Raw genomic sequence first — 26,891 nt, 5'->3', positions numbered from 1 at the left:
TCAGGGGCAAGATCTGCTCTCTCTGTTCTCAATGGCTAGGAAGCTCATCTGCCACCACAGATGAAGACAACAAGTGTATGTATAGACATAAGCATCTAAATGAATCCAGGTGCAACTCTGTTCAAAGTCACCTCCTTCCCGTCTATTCACTGGGAAAGGAGAAAAAGGAGAGAAAGTTGTCTAGTTCTCAAAATCTGAAGTGGAAATTCCACCTTCCCCCACCCCTCACGTCCCTGTGAATTTCCCCCAAAAGTCCCATAGGCTTGAGCTCACAACTTTCTCTCTGCACATCCAGATGCCATGTCCCAGGAGGCACACAGCTGCCTTAGCACTTCTCTGATGGAGATGGTTTCTGATCCTTTCCATGTCTTTCCACAGACAACTGAAAGGTTTCCAATGTTCACCACATTCTTCCAGATTTAACAAGGCAACGTAATTAACGCTGCTGTTTCACCATGAGTCAACAAGAGAAAATTGCCCTTCCAGAAGAGTTTTCACATGTACAATGATAATTCATTAATACTTTTCCATTTCAGATATTTCTTTTCTTTTGAGATTGAAAGAAATTGGTTTGGGGTATGCCTTATGGTGGAATGTGCTCAGTAGCATTCCTCTGAAAGGGGAAACTTCTTTACGTCCATCAAGAAAAGAATGGCCAGAACAAAACACCCAAAATGAACACTTTAGATCCTTTCAAACTCAAACTTAGAGCCACTGCAAAAGCAAGGAAGTTCTATTTCTTTGTATCACATGCATGCAGTCAAGGCAAGGGATTAAAAAAAAAAAAAGGCAAGGGATAAGATGGAACGTTCCTCTAAAGTCATGGGAATCCTGTAAGTTCTGTTTCATGAGTTCTAGGATACCCAGAAAGAGACAAACGGCACTGGTTTTTGACCAGGATGCTTAGGAGGAATCAGGAAATGTCCCAATATTGGGTGGGGGGGTTGGGCGTCAGAATGTAGGGAACATTCTAAATGTTGGTTAAAGTTCTGCAGTGTATTATCTCCACACAAAAAAGGATTGTCCCACCAGGATGCCAACAAATCCCCTCCCCCCTTGGGAAACAGTGACTTCAGTTGAGAGAAAGTTCAATGATGCAATAACATAAAATGAGCTCCTTGTTCTGGGTCCCTCATTTTCTCATATCGCAAACCCTAGGCTGCTGGCAAATAGTGACTGAAGGAATCATCTAGTGGATTAAAGAAGGTAAGTCATTTATGGATTCAACAAATATGTATTAAGTTCCTCCTATGTACAGTGTAATTAATGTAATTAATTAACAAATTAATTAATGTAATTAAAACATATCAGATCATAATCTTCCCTTTTAGGAAGCTTAAAATGCCATTTTTCTCCAGAAAGTTCTTTCTAATGCTCTCAGTTCCAAGTGAAGAGAGAGAATAGTCTATTAGTTAGGGCTGCAGATACTGAAGCCAAAGATTTTTGGGTTCTAATTAAAGTTCTGCCACTTACTAGGCTTGCAACTTTAGACGGTTCACTTAATCTCACTATGTCTTGCTTTCCTTATTGGAAAATGGAGATAATATTGCTACTCACTTCATAGGGTTATTTGGAGGATTAAATGGATTTATTAATATAAAATCATTAGGATAGTACATAGCACATAGTAGAGGCTCAAAATATTATACATATATAACTCCTATATAAATTTTTAGGAAGTGTTTAATATATGTAACTTTAATTGAAATTACTATGGAGATAATTATATATCCACATGCATGTGTAAGATATAATACGGAGAAATCCCATGTATATTATATCCAGTCTCATCTAGTGGTATCACTTTGCAAAACCATAGTATAACAGCACAACTAGGATACTGACACTGATACATTATAGTAATCTTATTCAGAGTTCCCCAAAATCCCAGTTCACTTGCACTCATTTCAATGCGTGTATGTGTGTGTTAACTTCCATACAATTTTATAATTTGTGTTGGGTCATCACTTTCCTCACTACAAAGATCATTCATGTTGTGATTTTATTACCATACCCACCTTTCTCTTGCAACCACCCCTATCACCCCCATCCCTAAGTTCTGGCAATCATTGATCTATCCTCAATTTCAAAAATTTTGTCATTTCAAAAGTGTTTTATAAATGGAATCCAAAAGAATGTAATTTTCTGAGATGACTTTTTTCATTCAACATAATTCTCTGGAGAATCACCTAAGTTGTTGATTGTACCAATTGTTCATTCCTTTTGATTGCTGAGTAGAATTCCATGGGTACCACAGTTTATCTAACTATGTATCTGTTAAAAACATCTGGGCTATTTCCAGATTTTGGCTGTTGTGAGTAAAGTTGCTATGAATATTTATGTACAAGTTTTTATGTGAACATAAATTTTCATTTCTCTGAGATAAATGCTCAAGAGTATAATTGCTCAGTCATATGGTAGTTGCATGTTTAGTTTTATAAGAAACTGCCAGACTCTTTTCCAGAGTGACTGGGCCATTTTATATTGTCAGTAACAATGTATGAGTGATCAATTTCTCTGCATACTAATAACTAGTGTGGTCATTATTTTTTATTTTAGCCACTCTGATATATGTGTACTGATATTACAGTTTCAATTTGCAATTCTCTGGTGGCTAATGATGTGGAGCATCTTTTAATGTGCTTTTTGCCATCTGTATTTCTTCTTTGGTAAAATATCTGTTCATGTCTTGTGATGTTCATTTTCTAAATGGATTGTTTTCAGTTTTTTTACCACTAAGTTTTAGGAGTTCTTTATATATTCTAGATACTAGTCCTTTGTAAAATTCATGTGGTTTGTAAATCTCTTCTTCCAGCAAGTAGATTGTCTTGTCATTTTCTGCACATGGGTTTTCACAAAGAAAAAGTTTTAATTTTAATGAGGTTCAATCTACCAATTGTTCCTTTTACGGATTTGTGCTTTTGGGGTCAAGTCTAAGAACTCCATATCTAGCTTTAGATCCCAAGAATTTTTTCCTGTGTTAATATTTCTAAAATTTCAATATTTTTATATTTAAGTCTATAACCATTTTGAGTTAATTTTGGAGTAAGATATGTGGTTTAGATCAATGTTCATTTTTTTTGTCAATGCTAATTGGATGTTTAATGCTCCATCACAATTTGTTGAAAAGCTAGGCTTCCTTCACTGAATGGCTTTTGTATCTTTGTCAAAAATCATTTGAGCATGTGTATGAGGGTTTATTTGTGGGTCCTTTATTCTGTTCCATTGTATCCTTTGCCCGTACCACAGTTAATTTTAATATTGGGTAGAGTAATTCTTCTCTTATTTATACTATGCTATGATTGTCTTGGCTATTACAGGGCCTGTTCCTCTACATATACTAGAAATAGCTTGCTATTTAGAAATAAGAAATAAGCTTGCTAGAATTTTGTTAGGAATTGCATTAAACCTATGTATCATTTTTTTCCCCCTATGTATCATTTTTGGGAGAACTGACATCTTTACTATGTTGAGACTTCTAAGTCTCTTCATTTATTGAAGTCTTCTTTGATTTCTTCCTCCAGCATTCTGTAATTTTAATAACATAAATTCTGTACAAGTATTGTTAAATGTATATATAAGTATTTCATTTTCTTTGAAACTTTTGTAAATGGTAGTACATTTTAAATTTGGGTTTCTGCATATAGAAATACTATGCATACATAATGTAATTGACTTTTGCGTGTATCCTATGCCCTTGCCAAACTCACTTATTTTGCTTGTTGGTATGGTGGATTACACTGATTCACTTTAAAGTAGTAAACCATAGCTGGAATAAATACCATCTAGGATTCTTTTTACACGTTGTTAGATTTGATTTGCTAATATTTTGTTTAGTATTTCTGTGTCAAAGTTCACAAGAGATAGAGGATTGTAATAATCTTTTCTTCTTTCCTTCCTTCACTCCTCCCTTCATTTTTTTTTTTTTATTTTTTGTGGTCTTATCTTATTTTGGTGTCAGGATATTACTAGCCTCATAAAATGATTTGGGAAGTCTTGCCTTTTCTATTTTCTGGAAAAGACTGTAAAAATGATACTACTTCTTCTTTAAACATTTAGTAGACTTCTCCAGTGAAAGCATGTGATCCTGGAGTTTGTTTGGGGAGACTTTTGAGTACTAATTTAATTTCTTTAATGGATTATAGGCTATTCAAGTTGTCTATTTCACCCTGCCTGAGTTTAAGTAGTTTATGGTTTTTAAAAAACTGATTTATTAATTCTAAGTAGTTGAATATGAATATGAAGTTATTCATAGTATAACCCTATTATCTTTTAATGACTATAGGATCTGTATTTATATTCCCTATTTCTTTCCTGATATTGATCATTTTAACTGTCAACCTTGCCAGTCGTTTATTAATTTTATTATTTTTTTAGAATAACATGCTTTTTGTTTCATTCACTTTATCTTTTTCCTATTTCATTGATTTCTGCCTTTATCTTTATTATTTCCTTCTGTCTGCCTTTTTTTCCTTTCCTTTTCTACTTGCTTGAGGTAGGAACTTAGTTTATTAAATTGGGACCTTTTGCTATTTCTAATATAAGTATTCAGTGGTATAAATTTCCTTCTCAGTCCTGCTCTAGCTCCTGCCTACATATTTTGATATATTTTGTTTTCATTTTTATTGAGTTCTATGCATTTTTAAATTTCCTTTAAGACTTCCTCTATGGATATTATAGGAGTATGTTGCTTAATTTTCACATTTGAAGGTTTTTTTCTGTTGTCTTTTTTTAAAGATTTATTTATTTATTTGAGAGAGAGAACACAAGCAGGGGGAAGGGCAGAAGGAGAGTGAGAGAATCCTCAAACAGACTCCTCACTGAGCATGGAGAGCCAACACAAGGCTTGATCCTAGCACCCTGAGATCATAACCTGAGCTGAAGTCAAGAGTCAGACACTTAACTGACTGAGCCACCTTAGGCACCTCTTCTGTTGTCTTTTTTGTAATTGATTTCTAGTTAGATTTTATTATAGCCAGAGAACATATTCTGCATGCTTTCAATTTTTGAAACTTTATTAAACTTTGCAGGTGTGTATGTTCCAAGATATGTCTAATTTAGTGAATGTTGAATGGGTTCTTAAAAAATATATATGTATTCTGCTATGGTTGGGATAGATTGTTGTATGTCAATTAGACATTACTGACTATATTGTTCAGATCTTCTATATGCTTGCTGATTTTCTATATGGTAGTTCTATTTATTGTTGAGAGATGGCATTGAAGTCCCCAACTATAATTGTCAATTTCTCTATTTCTCCTTCAGCTCTATTAGTGTTTGCTTCATGTATTTTAAGGCTTTTTTTAAATTTTTATTTATTTATGATAGAGAGAGAGAGAGAGAGAGAGGCAGAGACACAGGCAGAGGGAGAAAAAGCAGGCTCCCCACAGAGAGCCTGATGCAGGACTGATCTCAAGACCCCAGGAATCACAACCTGAGTCAAACCCAGACACTCAACTACTGAGCCAGCCAGGCATCCCAAGGCTCTATTGTTTAATGTGCATACATTTAGAGTTATGTACAATCTCCAGGATGGTCAATGCTTTTATCATTACATAGTGTGTCTGGTTTAAATATTTTCTTTGTTCTGAAGACTACTTTTATCACATATTCATATAGCCACTCTGGCTCTCTAAAAAAATAATATTTGCACAGTATATCTTTTTCTATCCTTTCATCTTTCAACTTACTGAATCTCTGCCTTTGAACTGAGCTGCTCATAAGCAGCATATAGTTAGACTGTGTTTATTTCTCCATTCTATCAATCTCTATCTTTTGATAGGTGATGTAGATGATTTGCATTTAAGATCACTATTGATATGTTAACATTTCAGTCTACCTTCTTATTACTTTTCTATTTCTTTCCCCTGGTTCTCATTCTTTTCTTGCCTTCCTATAAATTAATTGAACATTTTTTCAGAATTCCATCTTTATTTAGAGTGGTTTTGGATACACTTCTTTGTATAGTTCTCATAGAGGTTGCTCTAGATATTATAATTGAATATGTACCTTATTACACTCTACTATTATCAATATTTTATGACTTGCAGTAAAATGTGAAAACCTCACTTCCATATAAGTCCCTTTACCATTCCCACTTTTAAATACCATTGAGTAGGGCAGTGTGGGTGGCTCAGTGGTTTAGCGCCGCCTGCAGCCCAGCGCCTGATCCTGGAGATCCAGGATCAAGTCCCATGTTGGGCTCCCTGCATGGAGCCTGCTTCTCCCTCTGCATCTCTACCTCTCTCTCTCTCTCTCTCTTTCTCTCTCTCTCTCTCTCTGTCTCTCATGAATAAATAAATAAAATCTTTCAAAAAATACCATTGAGTATCAGATGATGTTATAATTTTTGTTTCAATCAACAAATACAATTTGTAACACTCATAAAGAATAGTTTGCTGTATGTATCTAAAAATCTGTTTCCATTGTTCCTTCATCATTCTCCAGTATTTCATTTTGTATCTTTTCCTTTCTGTTTGAAGAACTTCCTTTAGCCAATCTTTAGGAGTCAGTCTGTTAACAACAACTTCTTTTAGTTTCCATTCATCCAAGAGTGTTTGTATTTCTCCTTCATTCCTAAAGGACAGCTTTGCCAGATATGGAATTCAGAGTTGACAGTTCTTTCAGTACTTCAAAAATATTGTGGCACCTTCCTCTGGTCTCCATTGTATAAGATGAGCAATCAGCTGTCATTTGATTTGGTATTCCTCTATAGGTAATGTGTTCTTTCTCTGGCTGCTTTCAAGATTTTTACCTCTTTGGATTCCAGTTTTGAAAGCTTAAAAGAAATCCAAAGCATGGATTTCTTTTGCTCTATCACTTCTAGATTTTAGTCAGCTTCTTAGATTTATATCCAATTGTGTATTTTACCAAATTTGGAAAAGTTTTTAGCCATTATTTCTTTAAACACCCAGCACTCAGTTCTACTGGACCCCAATAATATGGATGTTGGATTTTGAGTTATTTTTCACAGGTCCCTGAGGCACTGTTCACTTTTTCTATTTCTTCTCCATAGTTAACATTGGGTAAATTCTATTGTTTTCTCCTCATACTCAATAATTCTATCATCTCTCATCTCTTCTCTGCTATTAAGAATATCCAGCAATTTTTTTAATTTCTGCTATTATAATTTTCATTTCTATAATTTCCATTCAGCTCTGCCTTATTACTTCTATTTATTTTCTGAGACTTCCTATTTTTTTTTAATTTGTATCAGAAGAATTTGAGATCATGGTGAATTATTTACATGACAACTGCTTTTAAATCCTTGTCAGATGATTCTAACATCTGATTCATCTTGGTATTGGTATCAGTTGATAGTCTTTTCTCATTCTATTTGTGATATTCTTTGTTCTTGGTATGATGGATGATTTTAAAATTATATCCTGGATATTTTGTCTATTATGCTAGATGACTCTGGGTTCTAATTGAATCTTTTATTTTAGCAGGCAGTCAACTCTGCAAAATTAATCATGCGGCTACTTTTATGAGCTGTAGTTCCAATGGCATTCTAATTTTCACACTCTTTGAAATGTTATTTTGGTCTGCTTTATTTATTTAATGTCATGAGGACTCTCACTGTTCCTTCATCATCTCGCTGCCTTAGGAGGTGGAAGAGGGTTCCCCAGGCTGGGCCTTAGGTGTCTCTGGATGGGAGAGGAATGTGGTGAGAATCCTGTACTGGTATCTCCAGCTGCCTTAGAGTCTCTGAGCAAGAAAAGAGCATTTCAGGCATAAATGGACCAAGAGGCTTTCTGGAATTGACAACTTATTCCTGCATCCCCTTTGCTGGGTCTGCCAACTTGCTGCAATGTCTCTGGGCAGGTGAGAGGCATGTGAGGCCTGCAGAAAAAGTGACTTTCTGGATTAATCCATTTGATGTAGCTGGGTCTCTCCTGCTGTTCTGCCTGCCAGCCTCAGTATCTCTTGTTGGAAAGATGAGTCTCAGGCCCAATGGGGAAGGGGAGCATTTCCTCTGGCATTATGTTAATTATATTATATTATATTATATTATATTATATTATACTAATTATATTTATTATATATTTTTGCTAAGGCACTCATCAATCCCCTTGCTGGTAGTGTAAAACTTGTCTGATGTTGGAAGAGAAACTCCCATTCAATCCAAGAAAGAATCAACCTCCCTGGGTTTCCTCCTGTCACTGAGATGGGCATTGGGAAACAGCTGGTCTGAGTGGCTTCTTCTTTGGGGAGGGAGGGCTCTAGACACCCTGCTCTGTGCTGTTCTTTTAGTCCAAGGTCTCAAACCAGCTCATCTTCTTCTTATCACCTTTTAGAGTTCTTATTTGGTTGTCTCTTGCTTCATTTTTGGAATTCATAATTGTGCTTTGTGATAGAGCAAGGAAATTTGGGTCTATACCACTTTTGCTGGGCCATGGATCTCCATTTACTATATTTTTAATTGTATATTACCTTTCAAGTTTCTTATGGTACTTAACCCTTTTTGAGCTTATGTTTATATGAGTATATTAACAGAAACTAAGATTTGAAATTCCTTGAGAATTTCTCTTTGTACTTTATGGTATCCTGAACATGGTAAGTTCTCACTGAATAACTCTTAATGAATGCATGTATACTGAATCAATAAACACTTATGCATATTTTCTTCAGGGCTATACAACAGAACAAGACCTATCCGCTAAGAGGGAGGTCGTTGGCAGAATGTAAGCATGGCCCATAAGTGCCCATTCCTGTAAATGGACACAGGAGTAACAATGAGAATCCTGCTTAATGTAATATACTAAAACATGGCTCAGAACATATGCCTACTTGGTCATGAACTTCCTGAAATGATCAGATCAGAAAACATGTTAATGCTAGGGCACACCCCCTCACCACTTCCATTATTCCCCTCTAGCCTATACTCTGGAGCGCGCACACACACACACACACACACACTTCAAGCATTCAATCTTCCAGAGAAGGTTGAATGTAAAAAAGGGGAACATGTCACATTTTCTTTCTAAAACTGAAACCACCACATCTCCAATAAAAGATGAATATCAAACACTGATGCCTAACAACAAATGGTACAGAACAATATTGCAAGGAAACTCCAAGATTTTAGAGCTCATAGAAGCATCACTAAAGATTGCATGTTAGAGATCAGAGTGCCCTGGGCAGGGAATGCAATGAAATGTAAGGTCAGCCCCCTGGTGGAGCTCTGAAGTAGGAGTGAAGGGATACCAAGCCAGCAGAGATCCTGGACAACTGAATTCTCCCACTGAACATGAAAGGATTGGAAATGATGAGGGTTTTCAAATGCAATAGGCCTGATGTCTGACCTTCTACTTAACTACTGGAATCATGCATTATTATCCATTGGTTTGAGCTCTTAGCCTTTTAAGATCCCCAGGCACTCGTCCCTCATATGTGCTGCACATACTTCTCTCTATTTTGGTTTTGTTTTGTTTGTTTGTTTGTTTGTGTGTTTTTTTTAATTTATTCATGAAAGACACACACACACATACAGAGAGAGAGAGAGAGAGAGAGAGAGAGGCAGAGACACAGGCAGAGGGAGAAGCAGGCTCCATGCAGGGAGCCCGACTCAGGACTCGATCCCAGGTCTCCAGGACCATGCCCTGGGCTGAAGGCGGTGCTAACCACTGAGCCACCCGGGCTGCCTGGTTTTTGTTTTTTGACAAACATGAGTTTTAATTTTAATGAGGTCAAATATACTACTCTTTTACGATCTTTTCTTTTTGCCCTTAAGTGTATAAGATCCTCTCTCACTGTAGTTGGGATACTCATTTTTTTCTCTGTTTATCTATGTTTGATTTTATATATTTATTGCTTTAATCAAGCTGAAATTAATTTTAGGGTATGGTGGGAAAGAGACTAAAATTCTTCCCACTCTAATGCCTTCTTGGTAAGTAAAAAATAAATCTTCCCAGAGTAGAAAACTCAGCCTCAACACATGCTGCTTGGCTTTTTGAAGCAGGAATGGAATGAATGAGGCACTTTCCTTAAACACGGAAAATCTCATTGTGTTTCATTGGCGTCTTAAGACAACCTTCCTTCTTTATTTCTTAGTGCCTCTTGTCTTTTATTCAGAGTGGGGACACAGATATCATACACTGTATCCCCAAGGATAAAGGAAATTTCTTAAGTTCATCAAGTCTTCTGAGCACGTTCTGTGTAGAAGATTTTCCATTACTGGTTACACTGCATATACAGGGCCCTCCTGGAGAATGTGACCAGTGGAAATAGAGCTTCAGAAAACATGAAATGAGCAATCAGGGCTTCCCTCTTTTAGGAATGTTCTCAGAAGAAAAGTAAGTCTTGGTATTTAGAACATATTAGATGTCACCTCTCAGACTACAAAATTCTCTTCAAACTTTATCTGTTTAATTTAAAAGCAAGCAAGGCTTCAGTGTTGACATTTCTGAGTTAGGGGATGTCAGTACAATAAAAGGTAGATTAAGTAGGGGGAATTTATGTCCCTGTTCTACTTAATAAATGGTCTTAGGGAATTCTGAAAATAAAATAGTCTCATTAGTTGGTAATTAACATAGTGACTGTCAGAGAACTGTCCAACTTGTGTCATATTCCCACAGTGGGTCTATAAAATACAATATTCTTTAGAAAACATACAGTTTTTTTAATTGCATTCATCCTACAAGGTATACTGACTTCTTGCTATGGGTCTAGACCTGAAGGGAATTCACAAGAAAGGATGATCCTTGTCCTCACCAAAGCCACCCAAAATGGGTATACCCACTCAGAGTTATAAAAAAACACACTAATTTCTGGATTATGCTAAACTAGATTGGGAGGTGGAGTACTCTGTCAAAATTATTCTTTTAGCCATAAAACTATATCATCAGGTAAAATCTAAATGCAAGCCCAACATATAAACTAGAATAAAAGACAAAAGCATAAATTCCCAGGTCAGAGGGGGAGTAGTCTTCTCAGAGCATTGCCGTCCTCTAAAACACACACACACACACACACACACACACTCCCTAGAGCTTTGCAGAGCAGTCTGAAAGCCACTGTACTTGGCAAACTGATGGACAGAAAGAAGGAGGAACAGACAGAAATGTGATGTTAATGGTGGCCTGCAAGTGTGGGTATATAGGGAGCTCACTGTAAGAAGTTCTTCAGTTAGGGGCATTTCGAAGATGGTGGAGGAGCAGGGGCCTCACCTCACCTGGCCCCACCAACTTCCCTAGGTAACCTTCAAACCATCCTGAACACCTATGAATCCGACCTGAGATTTAAGCAGAGAACTGCTGGAACGCTACAGAGAGAAGGGTTTTCACTTCTAACAAGATAGGAAGGTGGAAAAAAATAAATACATAAAAAAGAATCAAGTGGGGAAGGGGCCCCCCCGCGAGGAAAGGCGCTCAGCCAGGAAGCCGGGCCGAAGCGCAGGACGGGCAGCGGGGCCTCCAGTCTCCCGGGGTCCCCAGTAGAGGAGGTGCGCCCCGGGGAGCGCGCCCACCCCGCGGGCCCAGCGCGGTAAAGGGCTGGAGCGCCGGGCGGGGCCTGGGGAGCAGCTCAGGTGGGGGCTCTGCGCGGAGGGGCCTGCGCCCTGCTGCCTTAGGGAGCCCCGGCTCCAGGTGCGCGATCCCAGCAGCGCAGGCCCTGGATCCCAGGGTACTGGGGGACACAGTCCAGGATCCTGCAGTCCCCCCGGGGAGCTTATGTCCCTTAAGTAGAACAGGGACATAAATTCCCCCTACTTAAGAGGCGGGAGGGCACAGGACAGGGAGGATGCTCCTGCCGCTGGGCGCCCTGCGGGCTGTTCAGGCCAATGACCCCCGCCCCCGGAGCATCCAGGCCAGTAGACTGGGAGACTATGGTAGTTACTGGGGGAGCTGACTCCAGGACTGGAGGCCTGCCTGTCACCAGTGTGATTGTTCCTCCTGGTGTCACCCTGTTCCTGGGAGAGGCGGGCTGCTAGGGAACAGGGGCCTCACAGGATAAACAGCTCCCACTGAGCCGTGCACCTGGCAGGGGGCTGCGCAGCTCCCCCAGGTGCACACACCTGAGAATCATCACAGCACGCCCTCCCCTAGAAGACCAGCTGGAAGGACAGGGGAAGAGCAAGTTCTTGACCGAAACAGAGCTGGGAAGCTCCAGGGGAAGTCGAGGGATTTACAGTATATAGAAGTAGAGGGCACCCCTCCTATTTTTCCCTTTTTCCAGTACAACTCCTTTTTATATCAGACTAAAAATTTCCAAATTTTTTTCTTTTCACACTTTAACTACATATTTTACCACCTCTTCATTTTTAAGTTTCTTCATTTTTGATATTCATATTTCTACAATTACAGGTCTTAGATATATTTTCCACTTCTAGATTCCCATCAACGTACTGAATTTAATTTTGGGAGATATAACAGATAAAAAAAAAAGAGAGAGAGAGAAAAACAAAAGACCACGAGGAACGGTTAAGGGAGATAAATGATAGCCTCAGAAGAAAGAGTCTATGTATTATTGGGGTTCCAGGAAATTAAGGGAGGGACAGACGACCAGAAAGCATATTTGAACAAATCATAGCTGAGAACTTCCCTCATCTGGGGAGGGAAACAGGCATTCAGATCCAGAAGTACCCCCCAAATCAATAAAAACTGTTTAACACCTCAACATTTAATAGTGAAACTTGTAAATTCCAAAGATAAAGAGAAAATCCTTAAAGCAGTGACAGACAAGAGATTCTTAACTTATATGGGGAGAAATATTAGATTAACAGTAGACCTCTCCACAGAGACCTGGCAGGCCAGAAAGGGCTGGCAGGATATATTCAGGGTCCTAAATGAGAAGAACATGCAGCCAAGAATACTTTATCCAGCAAGGCTCTCATTCAGAATAGAAGGAGAGATAAAGAGCTTCCAAGATAGGCAGAAACTGAAAGAATATGTGACCACCAAACCAGCTCTGCAAGAACTATTAAGGGGGACTCTGTAAAAGAAAAAGGAAGCCCAAAGAAATAATCCACAAAAACAGGGACTGAATAGGTATTATGATGACACTAAATTCATATCTTTCAATAGTTACTCTGAATGTGAATGGGCTAAATGATCCCATCAAAAGACTCATGGTTTCAGACTGGTAAAAAAAGCAAGACCCATCTATTTGCTGTCTATAAGAGACTCATTTTAGACCTAAGCACACCTCCAGCCTGAAAATGAAAGGTTGGAGAACAATTTACCATTTAAATGGTCCTCAAAAGAAAGCTGGGGTTGCAATCCTCATATCAGATAAAGATTATCCCAAAAACTGTAATAAGAGATGAAAAGGAACACTATATCGTACTTAAAGGGTCTATCCAACAAGAAGAACTAACAATCATGAATATTTATGCCCCTAATGTGGGAGCTGCCAAGTATACCAATCAATTAATAACCAAAGTAAAGACATACTTAGATAATAATACTCTAGTAGGAGACTTCAACATGGCACATTCTGCAAATGACAGATCTTCTAAGCACAACATCACCAAAAAAACAAGGGCTTTAAATGATACACTGAAACAGACGGATTTCACATATATATTAGAACTTTCCATCCAAATGCAACTGAATACACATTCTTCTCAAGTGCACATGGAACTTTCTCCAGAATAGACCACATACTGGGTCACAAATCAGGTCTCAACTGATACCAAAGACTGGGATTGTCTCCTGCATATTTTCAGACCACAATATTTTGAAACTAGAACGCAATCACTAGAAGAAATTTGGAAGAAACTCAAACATGTGGAGGTTAAAGAGCATCCTACTAAAAGATGAATGAGTCGACCAGGAAATTAGAGAAGAATTAAAAAGATTCATGGAAACTAATTAAAATGAAGATATAACCATTCAAAATCTTTGGGATACAGCAAAAACAGTCCGAAGAGGGAAATACATCACAATACAAGCATCTGTCAAAAAATTGGAAAAAAAACCCTCAAATACACAAGCTAACCTTGCACCTAAAGGAACTGGAGAAAGAACAGCAAATAAAACCTACACCAAACAGCAGAAGAGAGATAATAAAGATTCGAGCAGAACTAAATGAAATAGAGACCAAAGGACTGTAAAACAGATTAAAAAGGAACAGGAGATGGTTCTTTGAAAGAATTAATAAGATAGATAAACCATTAGCTAGCCTTATTAAAAAGAAAAAAGACTCAAATTAATAAAATCATGAGTGAAAGAGGAGAGATCACAACCAATATCAAGGAAATACAAACTATTTTAAAATGTATTATGAGCAGCTATGTGCCAATAAATTAGGCAAACTAGAAGAAATGGGCGCATTTCTAGAAAACTACAAATTACCAAAACTAGAACAGGAAGAAACAGAAAACCTGAACAGGCCAATAACCAGGGAGGAAATTGAAGCAGTCATCAGAAAACACCCAAGACACAAAAGTCCAAGGCCAGATGGCTTCCCAGGGGAATTCTATCAAACGTTTAAAGAAGAAATAATATCTATTCCACTAAAGCTGTTCTGAAGGATAGAAAGGGATGGAATACTTCCAAATTCATTTTATGAGGCCAGCATCGCCCTAATTCCAAAACCAGACAAAGACCCCACCAAAAAGGAGGATTATAGACCAATATCCCTGATGAACACAGATGCAAAAATTCTCAACAAGATACTAGCAATAGGATGCAACAGTACATTAAGATTATTCACCAGGACCAAGTGGGACTTATCCCCAGGATACAAGGCTGATTCAACACTCATAAAACAATCAACATGATAGATCACATCAACAAGAGAAAAAACAAGAACCATGTGATCCTCTCATTAGATGCAGAGAAAGCATTTGACAAAATACAAATACAGCATCCATTCCTGATCAAAACTCTTCAGAGTGTAGGGATAGAGGGAACTTTCCTCGACATCTTAAAAGCCATCTACGAAAAGCCCACAGCAAATACCATTCTCAATGGGGAAGCACTGGGAGCCTTTCCCCTAAGATCAGGAACCAGACAGGGATGTCCACTCTCACCACTGCTATTCAACATAGTACTAGAAGTCCTAGCCTCAGCAATCAGGCAACAAAAAGAAATAAAAGGCATTCAAATTGGTAAAGAAGTCAAACTCTCCCTCTTTGCAGCTGACGTGATACTGTACATAGAAAACCCAAAAGACTCCACCCCAAGATTGCTTGAACTGATACAGCAATTCGGCAGTGTGGCAGGATACAAAATCAGTGCCCAGAAATCACTGGCATTTCTATACACTAACAATGATATGGAAGAAAGAGAAATTAAAGGCTCAATCCCATGTACAATTTGCACCCAAAAGCATAAATTACCTAGGAATAAACCTAACCAAAGAAGTAAAAGATCTATACCCTAAAAACTGCAGAACACTTCTGAAAGAAATTGAGGAAGACACAAAGAGATGGAAAAGTATTCCATGCTCATGGATTGGAAGAATATTGTAAAAATGTCTATGCTACCCAGGGCAATTTACACGTTTAATGCAATCTCAATCAAAATACCATGGACTTTCTTCAGAGAGTTGAAACAAATAATCTTAAGATCTGTGTGGAATCAGAAAACACCCCAAATAGCCAGGGGAATATTCAAAAAGAAAACCAGAGTCGGGGGCATTAAAATGTCGATTTCAAGTTGTACTACAAATCTGTGATCATCAAGACCGTGTGGTATGGGCATAAAAACAGACATATAGATCAATGGAACAGAATAGAGAACCCAGAAATGGGCCCTCAACTCTATGGTTAACTAATATTCAACAAATCAGGAAAGAGTATCCACTAGGAAAAAGGACAGTCTTCAATAAATGGTGCTGGGAAAATTGAACAGCCACATGCAGAAGAATGAAACTAGACCATTTTCTTGCACCATACACAAAGATAAACTCAAAATGGATGGAAGATCTAAGTGTGAGACAAGAATCCATCGAAATCCTAGAGAACACAGGCAACACCCTTTTTGAACTTGGCCACAGCAACTTCTTGCAAGATACATCTATGAAGGCAAGGGAAACAAAAGCAAAACTGAAATATAGGGACTTAATCAAGATAAAAAGCTCTGCACAGAAACCATCAACAAAACTAAAAGACAACCTACAGAATGGGAGAAGATATTTGCAAATGACATATCAGATAAAGGGCTAGTATCCAAGATCTATAAAGAACTTATTAAACTGAACAGCAAAGAAACAAACAATCCAATCATGAAATGGGCAAAAGACATGAACAGAAATCTCACAGAGGAAGACATAGACATGGCCAACAAGCACATGAGAAAATGCTCCTCATCACTTGCCATCGGGGAAATACAAATTAAAACCACAATGAGATACCACCTCACACCAGTGAGAATGGGGAAAATTAACAAGGCAGGAAACCAAAATGTTGGAGAGGATGTGGAGAAAGGGGAACCCTCTTGCACTGTTGGTGGGAATGTGAACTGGTGCAGCCACTCTGGGAAACTGTGTCAAGGTTCCTCAGAGAGTTAAAAATAGACCTGCCCTATGACCCAGCAATTGCACTGTTGGGGATTTACCCCAAAGATACAGATGCAGTGAAAAGCCAAGACATCTGCATCCCAATGTTCATAGCAGCGATGTCCACAATAGCCAAACTGTGGAAGGAGCCTTGGTGTCCATCAAAAGATGAATGGATAAAGAAAATACGGTCTATATATACAATGGAATATTACCCAGCCATTAGAAACAATAAGTACCCACCATTTGCTTCGACGTGGATGGAACTGGAGGGTATTATGTAGAGTGAAGTAAGCCAATTGGAGAAGTACAATCATCATATGGTTTCACTCATATGGGGAATATAAAAAATAGTGAAAGGGATCATAGGGGAAAGGAGAGAAAATGAGTGGGAAAAATCAGAGAGGGTGACAAAACATGAGATACTCCTAACTCTGGGAAAAGAACAGGGGTAGTGGAAGGGGAGGTGGGCGAGGAGATGGGGTGACTGGGTGATGGGCACTGAGGGGGGCACTTGATGGGATGAGCACTAGGTATAATGCTATATGTTGGCAAATCAAACTCCAATAAAAGAATATACAAAAATGAATTTTTTCAGTTTTTCTATGTTTAATTTTTTTAGAATATAATGTTGGGAGAATAAAATCTGCCCTTGCTTCCCAATTTTTGAGGTTCTGTTGCTAGTTATGTAAACATTTAATATTATTTTATGTCCTTGATGAATTGAGGCCTGTATCATCATTATGAATTTTTTTTTTAATTTTTGGTAAACCTTGTGTTGAGGTTTACTTTGATTAATAAAGCCACAATGACTTTCTAAAAATTAATATTTGCCTGGCATATATTTTTCATTCTTTTTACTTTCAACTCTTTGTGTCTTCATATTTAAAGTGCTTGTATTATCATCAGCATATAGTTAGGTCTTATTTTTGTTATTCATATTAAAAATCTCTGATGTTTAATTGGGGTGTTAAGTCCATTAACATTTGATGTAATGATAGAGTTGGGTTTGAAATTTACCATATGGCTCTTCACTTAATACTTGTGCTATGTTTCCCCTATTCTATCTTGCCTTCCTTCTTTCTGTTAAAAAATGAATGCATCCCACAACCCTGGGACCATGACCTGAGCCAAAGGCAGATGCTTAATTGACTGATCCACCCAGGCACTACAGGACCATTATTCCTTAAAATGCTTCTTTCTAACACATTCTCTCTTCTTTTCTAATACTCCAGTTATACAAATATTAGACTGATGGTTTTGTCCCATATGTCTCTGAAGATTCCCCCCAACCCCTTTTTGCCTCTGTTCTTCAGATTGGATCATTTCTCTTGATCTGTCTTAAGTTTACTGACTCTATAGTCTCTAATCTGTTGTAAAGGTCATTAAGTAAATTTTTCATTTCAGAAATTATCCTTAACAGTTACAGATTATCCATTCTTTGTTTTTTTAGTATTTTACATTTATTTATCTGAAATTTCCCATCTTTTCATTCATTTTATGTCATCCATTTTTATGCCTTTTACATTTCTTAAGCTTATGAATCACAGCTCTTTTAAAATCGTATCTTCTAATTTCAATGTCTAGGTTAATTCAGGGTCTGCTTCTATGGACTGTTTTTTTCTTGTTGATAAGTCTGCTACTTCATGTAGCAGGGGGTTTTATGTATGTTGGATACTGAATGATACATTTAGGGTATCTACATTGTACTGTCTTAAGAGTTTTGTTCTGGCAGGCAATTATATTACTAAGAGATCCTCTTTATCCTTTCATTGTGAGGACTGGTGTATTGTGATTCTCTCCTTGGCCTTAAAACATGGCCTTCCTCTAGAGCATGGCCTTCCCTCCTAAGGCTGACTCTTCTGGGGTCTCAATTAAATCCCAAGTGTCCAATGAAGTCTCTCCTCTCAGGCTACAATAGAATTCCAACATCTCCCAGGTCCGGCATCTTTGATTCTCCACTAGACCAATCTCCACTAGACTTCAAGGAGTCCTGCCCTACTTATGCATACCAAGTCCTCAGACAATGACCTACAAAGGAACATCCACATATACTTCTAAATGCCTTCTCCCATGCATGTCCTTTTTCTTCAGTACTCCGCTCTGCTAATTCTAGCCACCCCAAAGCCTCAAACTACAAACCCTGCCTCTTCTGTTCACTAAGCCCACCACCTAATGCTTGGCTCTATCTCCTTACTTTCTGGTCCAGAGAAAGCACTCTGGGCATAAAACCAAGGTGAATGCAAGACCTATCTCAAGGGTTTATCTCCCCTCAAAGATCAAACTCCTACATAGCCTATTAGTCAATTTCTCTAAACAGTTGCCTCATACATTTTATCTTATTCTATAGTTCTTCATGAAAGGATGTCAAGAATAATACGAGATGTCCCATTATGGCTGACACCAGAAGTCCTTAATTTTCTAAAATCACTGCTCTTGAAAACTAAAGTGCTATAACATCTCTCTTCACTCATCATCTCATCACTAACACCTGAACTTTACAAATGATTCTATTTCTCTGACCACCCACTACTATATACTGCACATGAACAAAGGATGATATTTATCAAATGAATTACTATCTCCTTGGCTTTTTTAAAAGATTATTTATTTGAGAGAGAGAGAGCATGAGTGGAGGGAGGGGCAGAAGTAGAGAGAAAGAGAGAATTTCAAGCAGACTTCCTGCTGAGTGTGGAGCTCTGCATAGGGCTTGATCCCATGAACCTGAGCCAAAATCAAGAGTTGGACATTCAACCAGCTGAGCCACAGTCTCCTTGTTTTCACTCCTCTTCCCATGTTATTGGATAGCCAACTGACAGCTAATGACTGTGTCTCAGGAAGAGAGGAGGTCAGATAAAGAGAAAGGGGGAGCTCAATTTATTGCATACATTTTCTTTTCAAAAGCTGTGAAGATCAACTGGGCAAGAGAACAGTTTTGTAGGGAGGTTTGGGGATTACAAGGAAATTTCTATTGGTCTAACTCACCAGTTTCCAGCAGTATCACTACAACTAGATCTTCAAAGAGATAATTATGTATTGGTTGTATCTTATGCCTAAGCAGTAGTTTACAATAAACTACTTCTGTCTCTGTGATAGAATGTAACTTCAGATCATCAAGGAGCTTATCTAGATCAACAGCATTTAGTAATAACACTTGCTTCCAACTGCATCAAGTTTGTAATAAATTCTCTTTGTGCCATTTTAGCTTTTACATGTTTGAGTAAAGGTGAACCCAAAGCTAACTGAACTCTCAGAAAGAAGTTTCTAATAAGTTAAGATTAAGCAGCGTTTCTTTCAGAAGTGGGAAAGAGTATATATTTAGGAATGTTTAAGGATTAGTTTGTTTCTTTATCAATTTTTTATTTATTGATTTTATCTTAAAGTTAAAACACAATCCCTTTCTAGGGGTTTAAATACAGATCAACGATCTAAATAGGCTACAGCTAAGTACATCATTCTTCAAAGATCAACTTAGGGGATCCCTGGGTGGCGCAGCGGTTTGGCGCCTGCCTTTGGCCCAGGGCGTGATCCTGGAGACCCGGGATCGAATCCCACATCAGGCTCCCAGTGCATGGAGCCTGCTTCTCCCTCTGCCTGTGTCTCTGCCTCTCTCTCTCTCTCTGTGACTATCATAAATAAATAAATAAAAAAATTTAAAAAAAAAAAAAAAGATCAACTTAGGAAAGAAAAAGTGGCTCTAAACTTGTCATGAATCAAATACGTTTAAGAGAAGCAAATGTAAATAGCAGCTAAAAATGGGGAGAAGGAGAGAAAGATTAGATCCAGTAGATGCTCCCTTTTTCGTTTGCTGAGATGTTTCTAATAGTTTGTGTGTCAACATGACGAATGTAGTATAATTGTTCTCAAGTTTATCAATCCTTCTACCCATTAGATTATAATTTCACCTCAAGGTGATTTTTACCATGTGTATTTGACAATTCCTTGGTGGTCACTTCCCAAGAAAAGAAGCAAAGGCTAAAGTTTCTGATAAAGAAAGCAACTTTGAAAGATGAGTGGATAGATGGATGGATGATAGATGGATTTATAAAACAACCACTAGGTTATTCATGATTTATTTATTTGTTCAATATGTTTTTGCCTAGTGCAACCAGGCTAAAGTATAAAAGTGAACAAGTTAGAAGTAGTCTCATAATAGAGCTTACAGTCTACCAGGTACAAATGGAGAACTCAAGATAGGCAAAAATGTCTACTGTGTCACCTAGAGAATATAACCAAAATGAGTTATCCAACTCCTTAACTGGCAGCTACCTGCAATTACATACATGCCAGATAAGATAAGACTTACAACCTCTCCTGGGCATGCTTTGGAGACCAAATAGGTTTGACCATGATCATCCCTATAAATCCTTATGTATAGCTTCCAAGCAAAAGAAGAAACGAGGAGATATCACTATTACAAATCTTCTACCAAGAACCCATTAATTCCATTCAAACAGATTTTTAAAAACTGTTATGCTTGTTTTTCCTTTTTCTTTTAGTTGCCTGGAGAAGATCGATGTCTGACACAATTTCAACATATTTCCCTTCAAGGGCACTTGTTATAAAAGCTACTAATGTACAGTTTTTGGCATATAAAATCACATTCACTAAATCTTTTGTCTCTTTTGGAACACACTTCTGCTTATGTCTATCAATGTCAAATTATCATAGATGCCAACCTATTGGGCAAAAAAAGAAAAAAATATTTACTGCAGAAACAAGCTGTATTATATATCACCATTCAAAGGAAAGCAAAATTAGTAAGTATTAGCTCTACTACTTTGGCCAATCAACTGACAGATTTTTCTGTAAGGAGTTCTCCAAAATACTATCAAAATCTAGAGTTTAACAATCTCCATACTCTATCTTGCCCTTCCTGCTCCAAGTTACACACATGGAATCAGTTATCCATAATAAAGACCAGAGTTAGGAACAGAAGGTACTGTAAATAGATTATAATTCTAAATTGCAAAAGGTTTATTGTTTCCAAGCATCCCTGATTCTTCCCAAAGAGTGGCCCCAGCATGTGCATGATGACTATCTGTAATGGAGACCAGAGTCCTTTCTTTTTAAGAACAAGAATTAACATTTGTTTCTTTCTGCTCATTCCCCAAACTCTTCCTGTCTCAGACATACTAGTGACATAATAAATACCACCTTGTTTTCTGTCTTTAAGACTTTTGCATTTGTAGGTAGCATGAAAACTGATTATTTGGTCCTAAACAAGAAATAATTTGCAAACTTTCACCTGTAACATAGTAATATAGCAGTAATAAGCCAATGATAATACAATGGTTAGATCCTAACTTGTGCTAGGAATTGTGTAAGGCTCCCTTGATTCATTATCTCATTCAATCCCTATAATGCTCCTATGATTTATATTACTTTCTATAGCCCCTTTAAGCACTTTCACATAGAAATCCATCCTTCCCTCTCAAGCATCTGCAGAAGTTGGCAATATAGGAACAGGCAAAAGGATAAGATTCTGCCCAGTTGGGAAAAACAACCACAATCCTCATTAATATCTACTCATTTTAGAATGAGGCCAATGAAGCTGTTAATTATGAGAGTAATATCTACTTACTGCACCCAATTTGAGAATTACAGCAAGTCATTTTTAAAATCATAATTATTCTATCACTCAGAGACAAACACTGATAATGTTTTGATATTTCCCAGTCTTATTTATGTGTGTGCACTCACTTTCTTCTGTTTGTTGATTTTTAAAAATCAAATACAGATCATATAGCAATGTAATTTTGTATCTTTTTTCACTGAACATTATAGTGTAAGTACTTCCCCATTAAATACACTTTTTAAAAAGATTTTCAAGTGCTACCTTATGTACCACAATTTAACAATTCCCCCATTTACTGATAGATTATTTAATAGAGTATTTAATTATTATATAAATGCTGTAATTGACCATTATAATAATTAATTTCTCCCTGCATGTCATTTTCTCCTGAAAGATTTCTAGAAACGAAATTACTGGATCAAAAAATATAAAAGTTTACTTTTTCCTAGGGAGACTGTCCCTATGCACAGTTTCACAATGTAAGAATTGACCATCTCCAGATCTAAGTAGTAGTATCATTATATTTAATAACCTGACAACTAGGTGGAAATTATTTTGTTTTGCATGTTTTATGTTTTTATTTAATGGTATCATATTGGATTCTTCTGCAACTTGCCTTTTAAAAGTTTAACTCAGGGGCACCTGGGTGGCTCAGTGGTTGAACACCTGCCTTCAGTTTGGAGTGTGATCCCGGGGTCCTGGGATCAGGCTCCCCACAGGGAGCATGCTTCTCGCTCTGCACGTGTCTCTGCCTCTCTCTCTCTCTCATGAATAAATAAATAAAATCTTAAAAAATAAAGATAAAATAAAATTTTAACTCAACATAGTATTTTTGAGATTTACTGTTGATATATATGTTGTCATTCATTCTTGTAGAATATTGCCTTAACATTTTCCTGATAAAATGCCTCTTGGTTTTTAAAAATCAAAATTTAATAACACATAAATTTTACCAATGTTCATGCAGCAAAAGTTTAGATTTCTGACACCAAAATTCAATAGAAAAATTTCTACAAAATGACATACCAGAAAATCATCAAGAAACTTTCCAAATGCATTCAGTAGAATGTCAGAACCATGTGTGATATTTTGAAAAGCATGCTGATTATCAACATAAAGGATATGCATTGCAGAAATTGCCCATGCTAAAAGGCTATGAGAGCATCAGTGTGAGCCACACTCTGCCACTGAGTGCTTGAACTGCAAACATTTCCCTGCCTTTCACATTTAGCTCTTCTTTTTGGCTTCCTGTCAGAGTCTTCAAAGAGTTGAAAATATATTGAAGACAATTATGGATGGAGAAGGAAGCAAAGCAAGTAAAGAAAGTTACTACATACAAAGCATACAAAGCAAGTATTTCCCGAGAATACAATTTTTAAGTATTTTAAATCCTAATTTGATAGTTTATTGCTCAACCATGGGCATTTTACTGTTTTACTTACATTTCAGGAAATTAGTTGGGAGGTTGGGTTTACATCATTTTTGTCTTTTAAAATAATGGGCAGTTGTCTCCTGGAAACCACTGTTGGGTGAAATGTCGTTGGATCATCAGAAATGAATTAGTTAACATCAAATAAGAAGTGTCATTCTTTTTATCCTACCATGTTCCCTATTACTCTTTGCTTTCTCCTTTTTCTATTTTTATACATTTCTCACTTAGTGTTCGTGTTAATGGGTATGACCCTATTTTACAGATAAGAGCGCTGAGATTCAGGGAAGTCTAAAGATAGCTGTATTAGTTTCCTGCCTGTGGCTGCTGTAACATATTAATACAGATTTGGTGCTTAAAACAACAGAAATTTATACTGTCACAGTTCAGAAACCAGAAGTCCAAAATCAAGGTATTAGTGGAGCCATGCTCTCTCCAGAGGTTTGAGGAGAGATTCCATGCCTTGCCTCTTCCAGCTTCTGGTGGTTGCTGGTATTCTTTGGCTTGAGGCCACATTACTCCAGTGTCTCCATGGTCACATCACCTTCTTGTTTGTGTGCCTCAAATTCCCCTCTACTATCTCTGATAATACTTCTGAGAGAATTAGGGCTCCCTGGGATTAACCAGGATGACCTCCTTATCTCAAGATTCTTAACTAAATTACATCTGCAAGGACCCTTTTCCAAATAAGGTCACATTCAGATGTTCCAGGAACTTGACACGATTATTTCAGAGGGACTATTTCTCAGCCTGACAGGCTCAAAGTCACACAGCAGGACATCACGTAGACAAGTTCAGATGTAGGACTTGTAGATTTCAGAGTTCGTGTTCTTTCTGCTCCATGTGCTGTCTTTTATCTGTGTGACCTGCCATCTCTGTCCCTTGCCACACCTCATAAAGAGAGAAAGTCTGCCCTACCATAGAGGAAGGTCAGTACTCTGGACCCTTTAGCCCAGCTCCACGAACCTTTCCAAGGACAGCTGAGCTGCCCATTAACACATCCCATCATACATTCTTGGCTTCTCTTCCAACACCTGGTCAGCTTCCTGAGCCTGGTTCAAGAACCACAATAGAGCACCAAACAACCTTGTTGGCAAGAATTATTATATCTTTCCCACTCAAACTGGTTTCTCAAAAGCCCCTGTAGGTCTGTAGTATAACAGAAGAAAAATAGTTAAATATCATTCTCTTTTTCTTTTTTTTTTTTTTCTGGACTTGCTATCTACTGTGACTTAAGGAATGAAAATGGACAGTTGAAAGAAACTATGCTATGTCTCCTAAACTATCCTTGAACATGTAGTTTGAAAGTCACTTGCTTTTTGCCAAGAGATTGCTTGATGTGGAAAAAATAGAAAATGTGATTATTTCCACCTGCCTAGCATGTGAGTCAGTAAGATCTACAAGGTTCCATTCTACACACATACTTTACCCTTCCCTTTAGGAATCATAATTCCCATCCACATACATGGCCTAGAAATCAATCCATCCTCTTTTTGGTCTACCTAGAGTTATTATTATACTGTTTCTTGTAAGACATGGAAACCTTGCAATTGTACAGGCCAATTTACAAACCCTTTCCCATTCACGTTGTCATCTGAATAGTATCTACATGCATTATAAACCCCACAATGCTTTTATTTTTATTAGATACATATGTTTCTAAGAAATTAACAGGAAAAATGGGTTTCTATATTTGCCTGGATAGTTGTGATGTCTTCATCCTCACCTGAGGATGCAAGTTTTCCATTATTTTGTTTTATCCTGGAGAACTTCCTATAGCATTTCTTGTACTATAGGGTAGTCTGCTGACAATAAATATTCCCCATTTTTATCTGAAAGTGAAGTTATGTTACCTCTGTTCCAGAAGTATAGTTTCATTGGATATGGAATTCTGGATTGATAACTTCTATTCCTTTCAGTACATGAAAGATAATGTCCCACTGTCCTTCAGCTTTTATCGTTTTTGAAGGTAGGTTGGCTTTTTTTCGAAATGTGGTTCCCTTGTTGTATATTGTATGTTGTTTCTCTCTGCTTTCAAGATATTGCATCTGGGATTTTCAACTAGTTTATTATGATGTGCCTCAGCATTTTGAATAGGTAAATATGTTTCTTTCACTAACTTTGGGAAGTTGGGGCCATGATATCTTCAAGAAGTTTTTATGCCCCACTCTCTACCTCCTTTCCTTCTGGGACACTAATTACCAGTATGTTAAAATTTTTGCTATTATCCCACAGGACCCTGAGACTCTGGTTGGGGTTTTTTAAATCTTTTTTTCCCCTTTGCTCTTCATATGCAAAACTTGTATTTATCTATCTTCAAATTCACTGGCTGCTTGTATAGTGTGTTACAAGGGTCAGCCAGTGATTTGGGTAGGATTTATACAAAAAATCTGTGTTTCTCTCTGTCTGGCTTTATCATTTCTAAAATTACCCTGCCACTTTCTAATAGTTATGGTCATCCCAGACTCTATATTCTGGTTCTTCTGGCCAGAAAGACTGTGTTTCCCATTGGAGTTTTGGCTACCCTGTGTAGTACTGACTACAGTGTGATCTCAAGATGGGTAATGTGAGCCATGCCAATCCCTTTGTTCAGGTGTCAACTCCCCTCCAGAGTCTACCTGCCTTTTTTTCCACTCTACACATACAGAGAATTGATTTGTTTTGTATTTTTGTCTAGAGTTTATAGTTGTTTTCTGTGGGAGTTTACTTATTTGCATGGGAAGCAGAAATCATAATTTCTTATGTTTTAACTTTGTTATGTTGACTACATTAGTCTTGATGAGTTCAGTAATGTTGCATGAACAAATAACTCCCGGAACCTTAGGGGCTTATAAAAACACAAATGTTTATTTCCTGACTTATAACTCATGTCCATTTCCCAGATTAACAAGGGCTCATGTCATCCTCACTTAAGGACACAAGCTGGTGACCTTCACTATCTACTTATCATCCTGACAAGGGGAAAAGAGAAACATGGTAAGAAATGTACTAGCTCTCAATGTTTTTGCCCAGAGCCAACCTATATCATTCAGTTCACATTTCATTTGTCTAGAGCAAAACATGTGGCCTCACTTAAATTCAAGAGGATAAGGAAGTGTACCCATTCAATTTGCCCAGAAGGAAGAGAACTAAGATATATGTGAATGAACCTGAAGGCTACTATGATGTCATGTCATACAGATTTTTTCACTTTCACAAAATCAAATCAGTCAATTTATTTCCTCTATGTGTTGTATCTTGTATTAAAAGAACTTCTCCAAGATGATAAGATCCCAAAGTTATGAGATGCCTCTTCTGTTTTGCCTCTAATGTGTCTAAATTTTTGCTAAAACCCATTTAGTTCTCTAGCATAACTGGAGTTGTGTGTGTGTGTGTGTGTGTGTGTGTGTGTGTGATATTATGTCTAACCTGTTTTTCTAAGTGGAGAGCCAATTGTCCCAT

At 37.5% G+C, this 26,891-nt stretch overlaps 1 protein-coding gene and 1 long non-coding RNA gene across 14 annotated transcripts in view; one reads left to right on the top strand and one right to left on the bottom strand.

Moving 5' to 3' along the window:
• Positions 1 to 26,891, bottom strand: part of FHIT (fragile histidine triad diadenosine triphosphatase) — a 1,386,045-nt gene that overhangs the window by 875,788 nt on the left and 483,366 nt on the right. The window lies entirely within an intron of this gene.
• LOC140610064 (uncharacterized) lies at positions 1,031 to 26,720 on the top strand. The gene is made up of 4 exons (XR_012011843.1): positions 1,031 to 1,206; positions 23,277 to 23,370; positions 26,333 to 26,426; positions 26,503 to 26,720. It is a non-coding gene; the product is annotated as an uncharacterized lncRNA (long non-coding RNA).

The sequence above is a fragment of the Canis lupus genome, chromosome 19 (genome assembly GCF_048164855.1).
Source record: "Canis lupus baileyi chromosome 19, mCanLup2.hap1, whole genome shotgun sequence".
NCBI lineage: Eukaryota > Metazoa > Chordata > Mammalia > Carnivora > Canidae > Canis > Canis lupus.
The sequence above is the reverse complement of the archived record's forward strand: the minus strand, read 5'-3'. Positions and strand labels throughout refer to the sequence as shown.